Source organism: Microtus pennsylvanicus, chromosome 5 (genome assembly GCF_037038515.1).
Source record: "Microtus pennsylvanicus isolate mMicPen1 chromosome 5, mMicPen1.hap1, whole genome shotgun sequence".
NCBI lineage: Eukaryota > Metazoa > Chordata > Mammalia > Rodentia > Cricetidae > Microtus > Microtus pennsylvanicus.
This window is the reverse complement of record NC_134583.1, coordinates 69385624-69407059: the sequence shown is the minus strand read 5'-3', so window position 1 is coordinate 69407059 and position 21436 is coordinate 69385624.

Genomic DNA, 21436 nt, shown 5'->3' with positions numbered 1-21436 from the left:
TACTCCAACACTAGCGTAGAAACTTTACCCCTGTGACTTAAAATGTATGTATGCTTGCAAAAGCGCTCTCTCTCTCTCTCTCTCTCTCTCTCTCTCTCTCTCTCTCTCTCTCTCTCTCTGTTGTGTGTGTGTGTATTCTTTAAATTAAAGGATTTCTCTAAATTTAAAGTCAAATATACGCCAGGCACACTGTCACCTCTGACCCCAGCACTAGGGAGGCAGAGGCAGGTGGATCTTGTGAGATCAAGGCGGCCAGTGGTCTACATGGTAAGACCTTGTCTCAAAAGTAAAAGGGGTCATGACCATTTTGGGGATACTAACAGAAACAGCCAACCTAAGCTAGCGAGAGCTTACTGACTCTGGACTGATAGTGGAAGAATCTCCATCGGCTCAAACAGCCCCACTGAATAAGGGTGACAGCTGGGGCAGACTGAGGGACCACAGGCAGTGGGGCTAGGATTTATCCCTAGTACTTGAACTGGCTCTTTGGAACCCATTCTCTTTGGAGGGATACCTTGCTCAGTCTATGTTGTGGGAGCTGCTTATTTGTTTTCTGGCTGCCCCAACTCTCAAAATAATCACACATAAACTTTATTATTTAAATCACTGCTTGGCCAATCACTTAAGTATTGCTAGCTAGCTCTTACATCCAGTATTAACACATTTCCAGTATTTTATATTTTACTACGAGGCTTGTGGTCTACTGGTAAGGTTCTGACATGTTCATGGCTTCTCCTTGACTCCACCTCCTTTCTCCCAGCATTCAGTTTAGTTTTCCCCACCTATCTCTGCTTTACCCTATCACAGGCCCAAAACAGCTTCTTTATTAACCAATGATATTCACAGCATATAGAGGGAAATTCCACATCAAGCCTAGATACAGGGGGAAGGCCTCTGTCCTGCCTCAAAGTGATTGTCAGACTTTGTTGACTCCCCTGGGGAAGTCTTATCCTCTCTGAGGAGTGGATGGGAGACTGAGGTGGGGGGAAGGTGGGGGAATGGGAGAAGGGGAGGGAGTGGGAATTGGGATAGGTATGTAAAATGAGAAAAGATTGTTTAAAAATAAAATAAAAGCAAAATTAAATCAAATGTATTTACAGAATCCTTAAATCATAATCTATTATGAAATACTGGTCAACTCTCCACTCCTTGGAGCACTTTTGTGTTCCACAAACTAGGAATTTCTTATTAACAGCAATGTAGGTCTGGACAATGCAGCAGACAGGAGCAATGGGGGTTCAGGCATCAGCACTTCGGACATGGCAATTACGATAGTCTCCATTTACAAATACCAAAATGGCATATTGATTGTATTCTTAAAAAGTATTTAATTAAAAGCAAATATGATACACTTAAGCCATTTTCTATGTGATATTTTAAAAAAATAACAGTTTGGGGCAGGAAAAAAAGAGTTCGTGGATAAAGGCTTCTCTTTACTCTAAATAAATAACAAATAAATACATGTAGGTATGTGTGGGAACAAAACCCAGGACAGGATAAGGATGCTTCTTCCAGGGTGAAAACAAACCAGTCATAATGAAGAACATCATTTTCCTTGAAGGCCAGTGAGATTACTAAATATCATCCACCATGTTGGTGTTTAAAATTATTATTATTATTAAGACAGGGCATTACTTTGTAGTCCAGGCTTGCAGAAAAATCACAGGAAGTATACAGTGTAAAGAAAAATTAAAGAATCCAAAGAAGAAAAGAAACCAAAAAAGAGCAAGATTAATGAAGGCAACGACAGAGCTTGCTGTGCTCCGCCCTCCTCCCCTTCTGGAGGGAAGGTCTTGCTACCTTGCGCTCATCTTGGGCAACAACTATAAATTAGGTTTTGGGATACTGGCCAATGCCTAGCAGGAATACATAGAGAGCTATTCACTCAGAGAAATGAATACATAATACAGCAATAAATAAACAGGCACAAAACTGAAAGAAACATGGAATGTAGGGCAGAGCAGGGCAGGGCAGGAAGTTGAAGGGGGCTGAGGGGGTGAGAAGTAGAATAAGATTTATTCACAAAGCCAGATTGGGAAGAGGGCCAAAGAGATCCTGCCGGGCCTATCTCCCTTTCTTCCCTTCACCGTAAAAAAGTAAAGGCTAGGAGCTAATACTTGATTATTAGTAATAAATAACAGCAGCAATAATAATAAATTCAAAATAAATCTGAGATGCACACTATTTTTATGTCTGCAGCACTCAGGAGGCAGGTAGCGAGACAATGTGTCTGCAGCACTCAGGAGGCAGGTAGTGAGACAATGTGTCTGCAGACCTGAGGGTAATCCGGGGCTTGATGGTTTCCAGATAAAATGAAATCAAATTAAAATGAGAAGTAAAATCAAATAAACTAAAATACTTGTGGGCATGGAGTTTCCTCAGAGAGCTGGGTTTGGGAAGCAGCCTGGTTGTCTCTGTTCCCTGCTCCCTGTGCCGATGCCACGTGCGGGAAATATGGTTTACATGCTAAGAGACTGGAGCTTTTGCTGGACCTCACAGTCAGAGCTAACAATGCACCTTGAAGTCACTTACAGCTGCCACCCCCCTGTGCAATCAGACTGCTTAACCTGCCTTTAGGAGAACAATGTAGCAATCGACATTACCTTTGGATTTCCCATTTATAACTTGGATTTAAGCTTGATGTAGAAAAGACTCAAAGTAATAGGACTGATGTTAGAAGAGATCACTAGTCGATTTGCTGAGGAGACCTTCAATCACACAGTGGAACTAAAGGAGCTCCGCCTCCAAAACACCCCAGAGGTCCGCACCCAGGCCTGTGGGAGATGAGGGAAATCAGGAAACTTAAGATGTTAATGTTTACTCAGCAGATTAACTAGCTGATGGGCATCTCACCAGGGTAACACAGGATCCCAACCACCAGTAAGTGCTGGTCTGCTATGAACTCCCTTGTGCTCCTGTCAAAAAGAACATAGTTTTGCTAGGTGGGCAAGATGGATCTGGGTAACAACCATTGGAAGAGAACGACACTGGTGCCCCTAAAGTAACCCTGGCAATATGTAAGCTCTTTGCTGTGCACACCTCCCATCTGTCTAAGTAGCCAGAACTGCAGCTTCCTGTCTCTGTTTAAATGGTTGGAAGTGTAACCTGGGGCCAGGCCCAAAGAGATTTAAGGATGACAGCATCTGTGGACTGTAAAACCCTAATGCGTGCATGAGCTAATGAAATCTGTTGGGGGTCGACTCTTATTTGGGCATGGCCCCAATGGACAATGTACTTAAGTAAAGAGTTTTCCTTCATTTCTAACCTTGTGGAGGGATTTTTTTTAATTGAAAATGCATGTTATTTCTGTAACAATATAATTAAATCAGTTTTATCAGAGCAATGAGAGCTGGAAACATCACTTACTAATTATCACACTGCATCGGATGGAAAAAACATTGGGTGCACCGAGTGGCTCTCTCCAGGACTGTGTTCAGTAACTGTGGACTGAAAAAGACCTCGGTGGTGGCATAGAAACAGAGGAGGGAACAATATACAAATAAGAGTTTTTACTACCTTACGTTTTTGGAGACTTAGGTTGCTAAACATCACGGGTTGTTTTTTTTTTTCCTCTTATTTTTGTAGAGTTCAGTGTGTTGAAACCCTTTTCAAAGCTTTCGGGTATCTGCATCTTTTAGGTTTTGCAAGTTAAAGTATTCACATTCCCCGCATCTCAAGCCTGACTGTGGTGTCTGTTAGAGAAGGGGGAATGAGGTGTGGAAAAATCAACAGCTCACACCTCCTGGAGGTGAGCAGGCGAGAGGCCTTGACGTTCCTGCAGGCATTTGCCTCTTCTCTAGATGGAGGAAGGTCATTGGTTAAAAATAAAGAAACTGCCTTGGCCCATTTTATTGGTTAGAACATAGGTGGGTGGAGTAAACAAAACAGAATGCTGGGAGGAAGAGGAAGTGAGCTCAGAGATGCCATGCTCCCCTCTCCTAGGCAGACGTGATAGCTTTGCTCTCTGAGGCAGACGTGATCAAGCTCTGGCCCAGGATGGATGTAGGCTAGAATCTTCCCGGTAAGCGCACCTCGGTGCTACACACCTTATTAGAAATGGGCTAGTCCAGGTGCGAGAGTTAGCCGAGAAGAGGCTAGATATAATGGGCCAAGCAGTGTTTTAAAAAAATACAGTGTCCATGTAATTATTTTGGGGCATAAACTAGTAGGTGGCCGGGGTGCTGGGGGATGCAGCCCCGCAGCTCCTACTACATTCTCTTTCTTTGCAACCCAGTGGTGGGCTGGGAATGAGAGTATGTCTTCACTGTGGGAAAAATGGTTGACAAAACCACTTCAGGTCTTGACTGTTTACAGTGCACACTCTGGCAAATGGGCCAGTTAAGAAAATAATGATTTCCCCAAGAGGTGATGATGCACACCTTTAATCCCACAACCTGAGAGGCAGAGGCAGGAGGATCTCTGAGCTGGAGGCCAGTCTGGTCTACAGAGTGAGTTCCAGAACAGCCAGGGCTACACAGAAAAACCCTGTTTTAAAAGACAGAAACAAAACAGAGAGAGAGAGAGAGAGAGAGAGAGAGAGAGAGAGAGAGAGAGAGAGAGAGAGAGAGAGAAGAATGAAAAAATAGTGATCCCCACACCCCCAGCAAGTACAAATGAAGACAAGGGTTGGTGTTGATGTATGTTATTTCACGACTGAGGTTTTGTTTTGTTTGTTTTTTGTTTTCCATGGAGATGCAAAGCTCCAAATAGATCCAAAAATTTAAAGGAAATTAAATTTTCTTTAATTTTTAATAGAAGAAATTTGAATGTATTATTTAATAAAGGGTAAAAGAGCCGGGCAGTGGTGGCGCACGCCTTTAATCCCAGCACTTAGGAGGCAGAGGCAGGCGGATCTCTGTGAGTTTGAGGCCAGCCTGGCCTACAGAGTGAGTTCCAGGACAGCCAGGACTGTTATAGAGAGAAGCGTTGTCTTGGGAAAATAAAATGCTTGAGCACGCACGGAACATGTGCTCATCAGCTCACTCCTCAGACACCGATGAGGATGGCATGTTCATTGTTGAGATGTTGGAACTGTCATTACAAAATGACACAGTGTTTGCAAATTGTCTTCATTATAAATGTGAATGAATAACCGGCAATGTGTGAAAGAATACAGAAAACCAATTCAGTGGCTTCTGCAGTGATTAGCAACTGCAAGGCAAACACTTAGGAACCATTGTAATCAGCTGCCTTAGGAAGACACCTCCTGTACAGATCTAGTTAGCAATTTAAATAGCACGGAGATTATACGTTTATTAATAGGGGAGATTGCTAGTAAATGTCTTTTGTATTGTCTTGTGTTACAGCAAAGACCCTGATAGGGCTTCATGCTGGACCAGTATGAGCTGGGGCTTGTGGGCTGACAACAGCTGTAAACAGGCAGAGGTGCAGCTGTAAACAGGAGGCACATGGAGCTGATGGAGCTTGTCCCACTGTAAGAGAGTTCTTTCAAGATATGCTCTGAATAAAACACAATAGAGATGTGGCTAAAAAAGAAAGATTGAAACTGAGAAATATTGACTCTTTCATGGGCCACTGAAATGTTGCAAATGCAATATTGAAAAAGAGTATTCATAAAGTCTTATATCAACTATTTCTTTTTGTTATTGTTCTTTATAGCAATGAGGATCATCAGTATACTAATGGTTTCAATTAATAAAGTGATGTGGTTAAATTATGGTTGAGGATTATGCTGATGGCAATCTGTTTCTTTTTAATATTTGTGCCTTATATTGGGAATTCATATATTCAAGTCCGGATGAAAATCTAAGATAGAATTCAGGTGTGCTCTGTGGCAGAGATGCCTCAATCTGGTCTTAGATCTGTAGGCAACATAGTCATGTAGTCCCATAGTCCTCTACGTAGTCCTTCCCATAGTCCTCCATGTAGTCCTTCCCATAGTCCTCCATGTAGTCCTTCCCATAGTCCTCCATGTAGTCCTTCCCATAGTCCTCTACATAGTCCTTCCCATAGTCCTCTATGTAGTCCTTCCCATAGTCCTCTATGTAGTCCTTCCCATAGTCCTCCATGTAGTCCTTCCCATAGTCCTCTATGTAGTCCTTCCCACAGTCCTCTATGTAGTCCTTCCCATAGTCCTCTATGTAGTCCTTCCCATAGTCCTCCATGTAGTCCTTCCCATAGTCCTCTATGTAGTCCTTCCCATAGTCCTCCATGTAGTCCTTCCCATAGTCCTCTACGTAGTCCTTCCCATAGTCCTCCATGTAGTCCTTCCCATAGTCCTCCATGTAGTCCTTCCCACAGTCCTCTATGTAGTCCTTCCCATAGTCCTCCATGTAGTCCTTCCCATAGTCCTCCATGTAGTCCTTCCCATAGTCCTCCATGTAGTCCTTCCCATAGTCCTCCATATAGTCCTTCCCATAGTCCTCTATGTAGTCCTTCCCATAGTCCTCTACGTAGTCCTTCCCATAGTCTTCCATGTAGTCCTTCCCATAGTCCTCTATGTAGTCCTTCCCATAGTCCTCCATGTAGTCCTTCCCATAGTCCTCCATGTAGTCCTTCCCATAGTCCTCTACATAGTCCTTCCCATAGTCCTCTATGTAGTCCTTCCCATAGTCCTCTATGTAGTCCTTCCCATAGTCCTCTATGTAGTCCTTCCCATAGTCCTCTACATAGTCCTTCCCATAGTCCTCTATGTAGTCCTTCCCATAGTCCTCCATGTAGTCCTTCCCATAGTCCTCCATGTAGTCCTTCCCATAGTCCTCTACATAGTCCTTCCCATAGTCCTCTATGTAGTCCTTCCCATAGTCCTCCATGTAGTCCTTCCCATAGTCCTCCATGTAGTCCTTCCCATAGTCCTCTATGTAGTCCTTCCCATAGTCCTCTATGTAGTCCTTCCCATAGTCCTCCATGTAGTCCTTCCCACAGTCCTCTATGTAGTCCTTCCCATAGTCCTCTATGTAGTCCTTCCCATAGTCCTCCATGTAGTCCTTCCCATAGTCCTCCATGTAGTCCTTCCCATAGTCCTCCATGTAGTCCTTCCCATAGTCCTCTATGTAGTCCTTCCCATAGTCCTCCATGTAGTCCTTCCCATAGTCCTCTATGCAGTCCTTCCCATAGTCCTCCATGTAGTCCTTCCCATAGTCCTCCATGTAGTCCTTCCCATAGTCCTCTATGTAGTCCTTCCCATAGTCCTCTATGTAGTCCTTCCCATAGTCCTCCATGTAGTCCTTCCCACAGTCCTCTATGTAGTCCTTCCCATAGTCCTCTATGTAGTCCTTCCCATAGTCCTCCATGTAGTCCTTCCCATAGTCCTCCATGTAGTCCTTCCCACAGTCCTCTATGTAGTCCTTCCCATAGTCCTCTATGTAGTCCTTCCCATAGTCCTCCATGTAGTCCTTCCCATAGTCCTCCATGTAGTCCTTCCCATAGTCCTCCATGTAGTCCTTCCCATAGTCCTCTATGTAGTCCTTCCCATAGTCCTCCATGTAGTCCTTCCCATAGTCCTCTATGTAGTCCTTCCCATAGTCCTCTATGTAATCTTTCCCATAGTCCTCTATGCAGTCCTTCCCATAGTCCTCCATGTAGTCCTTCCCATAGTCCTCTATGCAGTCCTTCCCATAGTCCTCCATGTAGTCCTTCCCATAGTCCTCTATGTAGTCCTTCCCATAGTCCTCCATGTAGTCCTTCCCATAGTCCTCTATGTAGTCCTTCCCATAGTCCTCTATGTAATCTTTCCCATAGTCCTCTATGCAGTCCTTCCCATAGTCCTCCATGTAGTCCTTCCCATAGTCCTCTATGCAGTCCTTCCCATAGTCCTCTATGTAGTCCTTCCCATAGTCCTCTATGTAATCTTTCCCATAGTCCTCTATGCAGTCCTTCCCATAGTCCTCCATGTAGTCCTTCCCATAGTCCTCTATGCAGTCCTTCCCATAGTCCTCTATGTAGTCCTTCCCATAGTCCTCTATGTAATCTTTCCCATAGTCCTCTATGCAGTCCTTCCCATAGTCCTCCATGTAGTCCTTCCCATAGTCCTCTATGCAGTCCTTCCCATAGTCCTCTATGTAGTCCTTCCCATAGTCCTCCATGTAGTCCTTCCCATAGTCCTCTATGTAGTCCTTCCCATAGTCCTCCATGTAGTCCTTCCCATAGTCCTCTATGTAGTCCTTCCCATAGTCCTCTATGTAATCTTTCCCATAGTCCTCTATGCAGTCCTTCCCATAGTCCTCCATGTAGTCCTTCCCATAGTCCTCTATGCAGTCCTTCCCATAGTCCTCCATGTAGTCCTTCCCATAGTCCTCTATGTAGTCCTTCCCATAGTCCTCCATGTAGTCCTTCCCATAGTCCTCTATGCAGTCCTTCCTATAGTCCTCTATGCAGTCCTTCCCACAGTCCTCTATGTAGTCCTTCCCATAGTCCTCTATGTAGTCCTTCCCATAGTCCTCTACGTAGTCCTTCCCATAGTCCTCTATGTAGTCCTTCCCATAGTCCTCTATGTAGTCCTTCCCATAGTCCTCCATGTAGTCCTTCCCATAGTCCTCCATGTAGTCCTTCCCATAGTCCTCCATGTAGTCCTTCCCATAGTCCTCTATGCAGTCCTTCCCACAGTCCTCTATGTAGTCCTTCCCATAGTCCTCTATGTAGTCCTTCCCATAGTCCTCTATGTAGTCCTTCCCATAGTCCTCCATGCAGTCCTTCCCATAGTCCTCTATGTAGTCTTTCCCACAGTCCTCTATGTAGTCCTTCCCATAGTCCTCTATGTAGTCTTTCCCATAGTCCTCTATGTAATCTTTCCCACAGTCCTCTGGTGGATCATGACTTTGAGTTAAAAACCAGCAAGAAGTAAAATGTCAATTGAGATTTTACCACTAAATATTTTCTTTTAATCTGGTTTAAAACTCTTTACATTTTAAATTCAATTACTTGGGTGAAAAGCAAAGACGAAAACCTCATCAAATCTATAATACATTTAGAAGATCATCAAATACAAGAAGGCACTGAGTCAATATTCAAAGTTTCAGGTGGGGCTTTGCATCTGGACTTCCAGTCAGCTTCCAAATAACCACACAGAGACTTAATATTAATTATAAATGCTCGGTTGATAGTTTAGGCTTGCTGCTAATTAGCTCTTACAACTTAAATTATCCCATACTTCAAAGTTCCACACGTGGCTCATGGCTTGTTACCTCATTTTGTACATGTCCTGCTTCCTTTGTGTCTGGTTCTTGACCTCAGACTCCACCTTTCTTCTTCCCATCACCCTCCTACTTTTGCTCTCCTGCCCAGCTATAGGCCAGTCAGCTCTTTATTAACCAATGAGAGTATTACATATTTACAGTGTACAAAGATTAATTCATAGCACAGAGTGATATTAAAATCCGAGATAAAGTATTTAAATACTGAAAGTTTTTTAAAAAAAAATAATGGAAGTTAATGAACAAAATTTCACTTGGTTTTTAAAATTAAAAATGTGAACAGAACTGATGATTTTTTTAAAAAAAATATGGGATTGCCTCAAAAAAATATGGGATTGGATATAATCAAAATGTATTATATAAATAGAAATTTATATAGAAATGTCATCACTTTGGACATTTGGAATATACTAATAAAATATGTGTGTGCCCTTTAGAAGCCATTATAGGAGCTTTCTAATTTCTGTCAGTGAGCAGACAGATGGAAAAGTTTCTATCCAGTTATGCTAAACTCTGCCCTGCCAGCATCTCATGCCTGTCTACTTTTTCCTCCGCTGGGCTACCTCCCACCATGGCTAAGCCTGTCTGGGGTGGGATACTCACACCCCCAACTCTCCTTTTCTCTCTCCTGTTCAAAATTTATCTCTCTCTCCATCCTGCCTCTGCAACCGCTGCTGCTGCACCATCGAGCCCAGAGAGCCGGTCCCTCTTCCCACCCCACTGCAGCCTCTGGTGCTTGAAAGTTTCCTGTCTACGTCATTTATAAAAGAATGTGTAAATGGTGTAGCCACATGGATGTGATTCTGTTTTAAATGTATGTTCTAGGACTGAAATCTCAAGGTCCAAATCAGGAGCAGAAGGAGAGAGAACACGAACAAGGAACTCAGGACCGCGAGGGGGTGCACCCACACACTGAGACAATAGGGATGTTCTATCGGAAACTCACCAAGGCCAGCTGGCCTAGGTCTGAAAAACCCTAGGATAAAACCGGACTCGCTGAACAGAGCGGACAATGAGGACTACTGAGAACTCAAGAACAATGGCAATGGGTTTCTGATCCTACTGCACGTACTGGCTTTGTGGGAGCCTAGGCAGTTTGGATGCTCACCTTACTAGACCTGGATGGAGGCGGGTGGTCCTTGGATTTTCCACAGGGCAGGGAACCCTGATTGCTCTTCGGGCTGATGAGAGAGGGGGAGTTGATGGGGGAACGGGAGGGAAATGGGAGGCGGTGGCGGGGAGGAGGCAGAAATCTTTAATAAATAAATTTTTTTAAAAAGCCACTAATTAGCATATCTCTAGCACCACCCAGAGGTTTTAGAGGTTAGTTTTTGTCTATATTGTATATTTGGAAGCTTCATTCAGTTTGTTTTGAGCTATGGAAATCTACTAGCTAAAGTGAATCACAGGGAAAATTAAGATTGCCAAGAGGCAAAGGGAAAGCCCCAGTTCTCAGAAGCTGAGCCCCCTGCAGTCGAGAGGCTAAATTCATTCTCGAGGTTTCTCTGAGCCTTCATTTCATGGACCCGTGGGAACCCATATACCAGCACCATGCTGTCCGCAACAATGAAGACTTTACTAACTGAGCCATCTGCTCAATCCCAGCATCAGACATTTATATAAGCAATGATCCTTGACTTCTGTGACTGAAAATGAAGAACCACAGTCCTGGGATGGACAATTGCTTTATTGGACTAATTTTGTCTTTTCTCTTGTTTGAGGCATGGTCTCATTATGAAGGCCTGGCTACTCTGATATGCTCTGTGTAACCTAGTTGGCATGAAACCCATAGGTCTCCCTTTTCCCAGCCCCCTATGTACCAGAATTTCAGGCATCTGCCACTGTGCCTGTCTCCGAACATTCTATTTGAGTTTTTTTTTTTTATACTTCTGGTCACCACGTAAGCTTGTGGTCAGCCTCAATCTACCATAATGGATACCATTGTATATAATACCCATCCATTAACCTCTTAATTGTTCATCCTTATGTAAGTGTGTATTTGCATGTGTATGGGCACATGTATGAAGGGTGTATGTGTTCAAATGTATAGATGTGCATGTAGACGACCAAGATTGAAGCTGGGAATCATCCTTCATCATGCTAAGAACTTAATCATTGATGCAGGCTAGCCCTCTTGCTCTGGATATCCCCAGGACTACTGAACATAATCTTAACCCTAATTACTGAAATTACTCCACGATTTCATGGTGGTGCACAGATTAATGGAGATGGGATAGTTTAGGATATAAGACCTAACTATAAATACACTTAAGCTATTGGCCAAGCAGAATTGCAAATGATACAGTTTCTATGTGATTATTTCGGGTCTGAGCTGCAGGGAATGAACAAGTGGCCTCCGACTCGTTAAAAAAAAAAAGGTTAGCAGAATATTAACACTAATACACACGAAAGAATACAGCAACACTAATTCAAACCCTAACAATAAACCAAAGGTTAACAGAAGTATTAACCCTAACCATAAAACTAGCCATAACACAAACCCAACACTAGCCCTATCATTAACATTAACATCAGCATTAGTGTTAACCATAACACTAACTCAAGATATACAGCCTAGCTTTAACTCCAAACCTAGCCACAGTCATAACCCTAACTGCAGGGCTGATCCTAATTCCACTCCTGATTCTACCATTAATTATCCTTGTCACATACCTATACATAGTTCTAACCCTTAGCCCTTATAACAGACTTAACCCTCACCCACACTTCAGAACAAACCCTCACCCCAACACTAACTCTCATCAGAAACCTAACACTAGCCCTTACCAAAACACTAGCCTAATCCTACTCTGAAACCAAACCTTAACCTTACACCTAGCCCTAGACCTAACATTAACACTAAGTGTAAATCTAAACTTAGTACTAAATCTAACCAACTTCTGTATATAAATCTCGCTCTCCCATTACCCATAAGGGCTAGTATCAGTTCTAACCCCAACAGGAGACCCAACACTAACCTAATAAGAGACCTAGCTAGCCCTAACACCAGGCATAAACTAACAGTAGCCCCAACACTTTGGGGGCCTGCAAAAGTAGATCTGCTCCACCTTGACCGAATACATGAAGACCCATAGAAGTGGGTCTGCTCTACCTTGACTGAAGGTCAGGGAGTTTAAACTCTACTCTTGCTCTTTCAAGGCTACTGACAAGATGTCTGATGTGAGGTGTGGCTACAAAAAAGATATCTTGACCTAGTGGTTACTTGGTGTGTTGAATATTGAGATGACTCACAGAGGTGGATCTGTTCCATCCTGACCCAAGGTCAGAGAATTCAAGGCTATTCCTGCTCCTTCAAAAGGTTTGGCCCAGGGAGTGGTTTGCATATTTTCTGGTGTTTCTGTTTATATTGAGATCCATCTTTAATCCCTGGTGGTCAGATAGGATGTAGGCTGTTATCTCAATTTTTTTATGTTTATTGGGGTTTGGTTGGTGTCCTGTTATGTGATCAGCTTTGGAGAAAGGTTTGTGAGTTGCTCAGAAGAAGTTATTCTTTCCTATTTGGGTGGAATGTTCTGCGGATCTCTGCTGGGTCCACTTGATTTATGTTATTTAACTTCAAGCACTCTCTGTTTAGCTTTGTCTGGATGACCTGTTTATTGGCGAGAGCGGAATTTTGAAGTCACCCATGAAGCCTTAGTCAGTGTTCTATTGCTGTGAAGAGACGCCATGACCCCAGACACCATGACTACTCTTATAAAAGAAAATATTTATGGGGGCTGTCTTACAGTTCAGAGGTTTAGTCCTGTTTGGTTCAAGGCATCACCCCAGTCCCTGACACCCATCCTTGGGGTGAAATGGAACAGGAATGGAGCAGGAAGCTCCATTTCAAGCCCCCTCCCCTGGGAGTTGCCTTGGTCTGGGGGACTCCACCTCCAGGAAAGTCCACCAAGCAGTGAGCCCTCCAAGTGCTGACCCCTCCCTAGGGAGGGTCAGGACCACTCTCACGGGCTATTTAGGTTGCCCCCAGAAAAGGAACATGTGGTCTCTGTGTTTTGTGTTGTCTCTGGGTTTTGTGTGGTCTCTGGGTTTCTCGTGGTCTCCCCTTCTCTCTCTCTGTCACCATACTTTCCTGGGCCACCCAGGAGCACTGCATTAAACATGGGCATCTTTTATTTGGTCTAATTTGGTCTGATTGGAATTATTTGTGTCGGTGAAGAGGCTCATCTAAGAAACATTCCTAACAAATGGAGGTTCCCACCAAAGGGGTCTATTTTTCCCCAAGGGCCCAGTGCTGCATGCTGGAAGAGCCCTTCTTGCGTGCTCTCTTCTAGGCTAAGATCGGCTTCATCTTAGTGAGTCCCCCCCCTTTTTTTTTTTTTGCTTTTTGCCAATAGGGCTACAAGACCCATTCACATTTATTTTTGTCAGTTTTCAGGCTTTCCGTTGAAGTCACAAACATGCTGTGAAAGTCTGACCCAAGCAGCGAAGCAGCTGGGCTTCGCTGAGGTGAGAAATTACGCGGACCAGAGACGTCTGCCACTCATTTCTCTAGACCCCCGTTTTGACTCAAGAGCACCGTCTGGTGGACACATTGCCACAGGCTTGAGTCCCACAATTTGGCATGGGCTTCTAAAAGGGTTCTTGTGATTCCAAGTGGATTCCTCAAACACCCTTGGGCTGACTTTTACAAAAATCCTTTTAAACTGGGGCTAACATCTAACGTAAAAGCAAACAGGGTTAAACAAGGCTCCAAAAGCCCACGGTTTCTGTCGCGTGCTCCTGCCCCCTCCCTGCTGTTTGCTGTTTGTCTCCCTCTGGGATTCTCTAAAATGGATCTGTTTCCACTGTCCTTCCTCTCTAACACTGTAGAGTTCCTCTGTCCTTTTATTCTTGTCCCCCCTTGCAGTGTCTGCTAATCTGGTCTTCAATGGGACCACCTCTATGCTTAAGACTGTTTTATTTGTCTGTCTGTTAGAATAACGTGGCCAAAGTACATCTCTGTGAGTATGTGGGTGTGTTTTCATAGTATGCTTGATTTATGTTTCTGTGTGTATATGTGCTTGTTTTAAGATCAGTAAAGCTTATAAATCCAGATTACAACAGCTCTGGAAAAATACAAACATGTGGGTAACCCCCATTTTGATGCCACTACCATTTTGAGTAAGAGTACCCACATGTGCTAGTATTCTTTGACTTATTAAAATATCCCTCTTAATCTTCTTACATTTACTAGCATTGGTAAGCTGTAACTAATTGGATAAAATACACGTATAAATTTAGCTTATATGCTCAGTTTAAAATAACAGGTAATGGTGCCCAAATCTCGAGTGCCTTTACAGATCTGAGAGTACGGCATTTAACAAAAGAGCTTCGGGCTGGAGAGATGGCTCAGAGGTTAAGAGTATTGCCTGCTCTTCCAAAGGTCCTGAGTTCAATTCCCAGCAACCACATGGTGGCTCACAACCATCTGTAATGAGGTCTGGTGCCCTCTTCTGGCCTGCAGGCATACACAGAGACAGAATATTGTATACATAATAAATGAATAAATATTAAAAAAAACAAAAGAGCTTCTAACACAGAGACACGCCCACTCCTGCAGCACTCTGTAGCTCCTCCAAGAAGGTGAGTGGTTACAGAAGGCCTTCTGCCTCGAGGCTTGCCTTTGGGTTTGGCAAAGCCACCCACACAGCAAAAAGCAGCCGTCCACCTCTTCGGTTTCCTAGATGCTACCTGGAGAATAGATCTTCTCATCCTGTTAAGACAGGTAGACTAAATCTCCCCCCCCCCCACATACACACACAGGAAAATCTTTCAGCCTCTTGTATTCAGCGGCTAATGGCAAGCATTTCTTCTAGGCCGATGTTCTCCAAGGACTAAGGGAAGACTTGGGATTGCCTGTGTAGGTTAAAAAAAACAGCTGTCTCATTTCTGCTCATTTATCCCCCTTAGACCTGTCTAATGGCATTTGATGACTTAAGGTACTCTAGCTCATTACTTCATTTGTTAAATTTTCTGCTAAAAATACAGACAGGTGTGCCTCTTTCACAGGCTTCATAGTTCAGGATTAACAGGTTTCAGTAGTATCTTAAAAATCCAGAGTTCCAGGGCTGGAGAGATGGCTCAGAGGTTAAGAGCATTGCCTGCTCTTCCAAAGGTCCTGAGTTCAATTCCCAGCAACCACATGGTGGCTCACAACCATCTGTATTGGGATCTGGTGCCCTCTTCTGGCCTGTAGTCATACACACAGATAGAATATTGTATACATAATAAATAAATAAACATTTTTAAAAAATCCAGAGTTCCCAATTCCCTTTAATTGTCTTCTAAAATGTTTATACCTTTTAACTTAAAGCAATAGCCTTTTTCTATGACACCAAAATGTAACTCTGTTCCAGTTCTCTTACAGATACCTACAGGTTTCTGGGAAAAGTTCTGGTGAATTATCAAGAAATCAGGTCTGGTAAAGACTAACACCCTCCAGAGCCTGTTTTAACCCCACTCATTTTCAAGCATATTTTACAGGTCACTCCTGCTGTCTGGGCCAAGACCAACTTACAAAGCATTCTCCAAACAACGCCAACACCTGCACCAGCTCCTGGGACTTCACCACTGGTACCAACTCTCCTGGTTCAAGGACACCTACCAACTAAAATCTGGTTTTATCTGCCATTGTGTCCCAATTATATACTGAACCTCACCTGTACAACCAGGGCACTTCTCTGCCCCATTCTCTCTGACAGTTAATGATTCTTCCCATGGCTAGCCCTATTCATCAGGCCAATAATAAAAAATATTTTTTCTCCTAGCCACCTGCCTTCTCATTTTCCTCAAGAAACAGCTGCCTGAGGACTCCAGGATGACAGCAAATCAGGTGCCTGCTAAGGAGTGACCCCCCCCCTCCCCAGGGAAGGTCAAGAAAGCCCATCAAGTGGTGACCCCTCACCAGGGAGGGTCAGGACCACTCCCACAGGCTACTTAAACTGCCCACCCCCCAGAGAACGAACACTTGGTCTCCAGGTTTTGCATGGTCTCCCCTTCTCTCTCTTCCCCTCTCCATGCTTTCCCAGTGCCACCCAGGAGCGCTGCATTAAACATGGGCATCTTTTATTTGGTCTGATTTGGTCTGATTGGAATTATTTGCGTCGGTGGAGAGGCTCGTCTAAGAAATATTCCTAACAAGTCCATTATCATCATGGTGGGGAACATGGCAGTGTGCAGGCAGATTTGGTGCCAGAAAAGTAACCGAGAATTCTACATCCGTATCTGCAAGCAGCAGGAAAAAGTGTGAGTCTTCAAGACCTGAAACCTCAAAACCTGACTCTAGTGACACTTCCTCCATCAAGGCTGCACCTCCTAATCCTACTGATCCTATCTCAAAGAATTCCACTCACTCCCTCGAGACTATATGAACCTCTGGGAGGCATCCTTATTCAGGCCACTACACACTGTCACTGTGAGAGTCAGGATTGGATTCCAGCTGTTGTCGTGGGTTTTGTTATTGTTTTTTTTGAATCTGGGTGCCCTTGCGTTTGGTGTATAAATGTTTAGGCCGGAAATATTCTTTATGAGTGTATAATGTTCTTCCCTATCTCTCCTGATTAGTTTTGGTTTGAAGTCTATTCTGTCAGATATTAAAAAGCTACACCTGCTTGTTTCCTTGGTCCACTTGTTTGGAATACCTGTTTCCCTGATCTTCAGACAACATCTATCTTGATGGTGAGGTGTGTTTCTCGAGTGTTGTAGAAAGATGGATCCTGCTTTCTAATCCAGTCTTCTAGTCTGTGTCTTTTCAGTGGGGAATTGAGAACATTGATATTGTGAGTTATCAGTGAGAAGGGTTTACTGAATCCTGTTATTTTATTGTTGTGGTATGGGTGTGTTTTCTCTCTTTGGATTTACTGTTCTGGGATTATTTATTGCTTGCATCTTCTTGGGTGTGGTTAACTTCTTCAGCGTGAAGTCTTCCTTCTAGTGCCTTCTGTAGAGTTGGATTGGTAGATAGAAATTGCTTAAATTTGGTTTTATCTTAGAATGTTTTTAATTTCTTAGTCAATGTGGTTGATAGTTTTTCTGGGTGTGATAGTCTGGACTGGCATCAGTGACCTCTTAGAGTTTGTGGGACATCCATCTAGGCCCCTCCAGCTTTCATAATCTTCATTGAGAAGTCAGGTGTTATTCTGATGGGCCTGCCTTTATATGTGACTTGGCTTTTTTTCCTTGAAGTTTTTAATATTCTTTCTTTGTTCTGCATATTTATTGTTTTGGTTATTTTATGTCAGGGGGAATTTCTGAAGTTAAGACATTTGAAGTATTTCTCGGTGTAGGCATCTGGTCTCGTCTTTGTTGGGTGGGTCTTCTGTTCTTTGGTTCCTGTTGCCTGCCTTGGATCCTAAGCAATTGTAATGGCTGTGGGGTCCCAATAGTACGTCTGCAGATCAGTCCATATCACAAAGCAATGGAGTTTCTCAGGAGGAAAGACTTAGAGGGGTGGACATTGGGAAGGAGCTGGGGGGCACCAAGATGAGGAATCTCCGGGGAGTGGAGGCAAGGTGGGAGGAGGGGCTCCTGTGGACTAAGAGCAAGTCTGGAGAGACTGGAATGGAGGAGCTACCTATGTCCCAGCCCACTGTGGACACTGGCTTCTCTGGTAGGAAGTGTTCCTTGCAGGTGAGCAAGGGACACAAAGCAATGGAGATGGGCTAGAATGGAAGGGAAAGAGGGACAGTGGGAAGCATCTAAGGGACCCTGGGTCTGCACCAATGGGTAGAACATTCTCAGGGAAACCATATTTTAATATTTTAAAATATCAAATAAATCAACTAAAAATACATGGAAGGCCTAAGGAGTCCTCAAAGTAGAGAAAAGAAGATCAACCAATATAGCTATGACCCCTCCCTTCTTCTCATTGTTACCATTCTGACATTTATGTATTGCATTTTTCTGGAATTAAATATTTGTTGGCAACAAAATAAATAAAAAATAATTAATTAAAAATTTAAAGTGTCCCCTCTCTCGGACTTACACTCCCAGACTCCACCCCCTTTCTGCTAGTATCAATGGAGGAAGTGGGGGAGGGGTGGTAGCAAACTGGAGCATGACAGGCCTGAGGGTCCCCTGGACACAAGGCTGCCATGCTACCTCCCTGATAATGAAGACGACAATCACCATGGTGATGCTGAAAATGACCATGGTGCTTCAGGAGACAGCTCTGTGCCAACATTATGTGCTTGTTTTTCATACTGTTGATCCTAAAAGGGTTTGAATGAATATGGGGAAAATACCACTTTCAGATGTATTGAAAAGAAAACGAAAGCCAGCCAGGGAGGGAAGCGCGGTGGGCTGTAAGCAGAGACTGCTTGTTCATTTCCTGGCTGCTCAGACCGGATGATCACACAGAAACTCTATTAATTACAACACTGCTTGGCCAATAGCTCAAGCATATTCCTGGATAACTCTTATGTCTTAAATTAACCCATTTCTATTATTCTGTGTGTCACCACGAGGCTGCGGCCAACCGGTAAGATTCTGAGTCCTTCTCTCGCACCTACCAGGCATCTCTTTGACTCTGCCTACTCTCTATCTCTGTTCAGATTTCCCGCCTGGCTCTATTTTGCCCTGCCATAGCCGGAGCAGCTTCATAATCACAGCATACAGAGGGGAAAAATCCCATGTCAATGCGCAGGCGCACTGCCTAGAGGAGCGGTTTGGAGCTCCTCTGACATTTGCAGGGTCTTAGTCGGTGTGAATGGAATCCTTGTTCCTGGGACGTCCACCCTGAAGTCTCGAAGGAGAGAGAACCTTGTCTACAGCGGCGCCAGTGAGACGGTGCTCCTGGGGCGTGGGGGTGCTTTGAGGAGGCCAGAAGCAGTGCGAGAGCATTTTGGAAGAAGTGATCCCGGGGAAGTCAGAAGAAACCTTTGCCCTTGTCAAGGGTGTCTGTCATTTAAAAGCATTCTTAGCAGCCTTCCTCGCATCCCGGTCAGTCATTGCTCATTCTGTACCTCTGACCATTCCAGAGAGGGACGCTCTGTCAGAAGCATCAGAAGAAGCTGCAGAGGGGTTGGCAGCTCAAAACTGCCAGGTTACAACAGAGGAACCCGAGAACGAATAGGCTTCACATTCTGAAGCCTGGTGTTGCATTTTTTGAGGGCACATCCAGCCAATAGTCCCATGAGGCAGGAAATGAGGTGCCCTGCTTGACCTGGCAGCTGCTCTCCTACCTGTTACTGCTGATATTTGAAAAGTCAAAGCAAGTCTGAATCTTAGTGTTCTGCTGGTTGATTGATGGAGCATTCATTGATCAAGTACTGTCTGAATTGGTGTTAGGACACAGTGGCAGCATCTGGGATTGCTTTTCAGAGAAGTCTATCCTCCTGCATTGCTTTTGTGTTGACAACCGAACATGGGCAGTCTTGTACCAGCTGTGGCGTGCTCGCCCTATGCGCCATTTCCAAGTAGATTCAACAATTATATTACTTGTTTTCACGCCTTAAAGGCATTTGAAAAATATCTATATCTCTTAGAGGTTTTGAAGCTAGGTGGCTCTTTGAAAAACCCTTCATTCGAATGTCATACCATAATCTTTAAGGCAGGAAGTTGCATGAACCCTGTGGAGAAATTTGACTATAAGAGTCATATTTTATACAACATTTTTCAAGTAAAATTTTTATGTAAATTTTTAAATAAAATTTATAAAAATTTTATGAAACTCTCTAAAAAAGAGAGCATTAGGCTCAGGGTTAGAATCATGCTGTTAGTCAGAGTGACTTCATCATCAAGATTAGTGTGACTATAATGTCTGTGTCCAATGCAGGGACACTCTGAGGGCAAGGTGTCTGCCATGGGCAGAGTGAAAGCCAGCTTATCAGAGCTGAAGGTCTGGTTCAAGTTTGCCGTCAGCCTTGGCGAGGGCTCACTCCAGGGCATAGATAAGAGGGGCTGTAGCTTCGTCTCACCTCCCGCCTTCCCTCCAGAACGGAGTCAGAGCGTCTTTCACAGAGTCTCATCCTGGCAGCTAAAGTTGCCTGATTTTTCTTCAGTAATGGATTTGAGGTACACAACGATTCAGTAATTTTATTTTTATTTATTTTATTGTTTTGGACTATTAGAGATTCTCCACCTCTAAATATGACACTCAGAGCAGTCTAGATTTTCTTCTAGATAGACACGGATCAAGACATAAGAACATGGCCACCACTGAAAGGACCTCCTCAGTTCCACAGGGAGGAGCGACTGGTATTTAGTCGTTCACCTTATTAGACAGACTAATTCTTTATAGTCTTCCCTGGACTGAACGCTTGAGGACAGGTTACCTTCCTGCATTACGGAAAGACTGTCTTCATACATTTAGGTCAACTGACTTCTGACTAGTCTTTGCAGGTACACTGAGCACAGTAACAGCGTGAATAAAATAACTTCCTTATCTGGTTCCTCGGTGACTCCTGCACCCACCTGCATTCTACTCCAGGTCCTGACCCAGGTGTCACGCTGTTTTCTGTCCTCTGAGCAAAGGCACCAGATTCCCATTGACAGCCTGAGACTTGCCAAGGGGTCCAAGGAAAAGTCTCCAGTCACCGTGAGAACCAGCTATCCTCAGAGGGGCATGCATTCTGCTTCCATGTAAGCTGCCACTCCCAGTAAGTAGGAGGTGCCCTCCAAGTAGGAAGGTTGGAAGGATGCTGGGACACTCTTACTCTGAGCCAGTTCTAACCCCGCCCCCACCCTCTCAGAAATTGAGCTTCACAGATGCCTCTTTTTGCCACTGGAAAGGAACCGCGACAAACGACACGAACACGCTCTTCCTCACCCTGCTGCTGCCCCGTTTCTTCCTGTCTGTGTTGTCAGGCTTTCACGGAAGAATGAACTGTGGCCTTAAAGTTTTGTCTCATTTCCCCCTCCTAACCTGGCTCTGTATCCACCCAAACTTCCTAAAGTAAAAAGTCTGGGGCTCAAAGAAAAAGAAACCCTTAGTCTGACAGCTAAAGCAGTTGGAAAGTTGACTGCTTCTGTTTCTGGGACCTGGGATCTAATACTGGGTGATGACTGAGCCCAAGGTAAGGATTTCCCACCTGACGGTTCCCAACATCCTATCTGCTGCAAGTGACCACGTGACCATGCTACTCCTCTGAGTGTTTGTGGGGGTGCTTTGTAATAGAAGATCCTAGTACATTGTCACGCTGGGGCTAAGGGAGATAGAAATGTGAGGTAGAAGACCTGGCAAAAGATGAGCCAGGCCAGGCAGTGGTGGCGCACGCCTTTAATCCCAGCACTCAGGAGGCAGAGGCTTGCGGATCTCCGGATCTCCGGGAGTTCAAGGCCAGCCT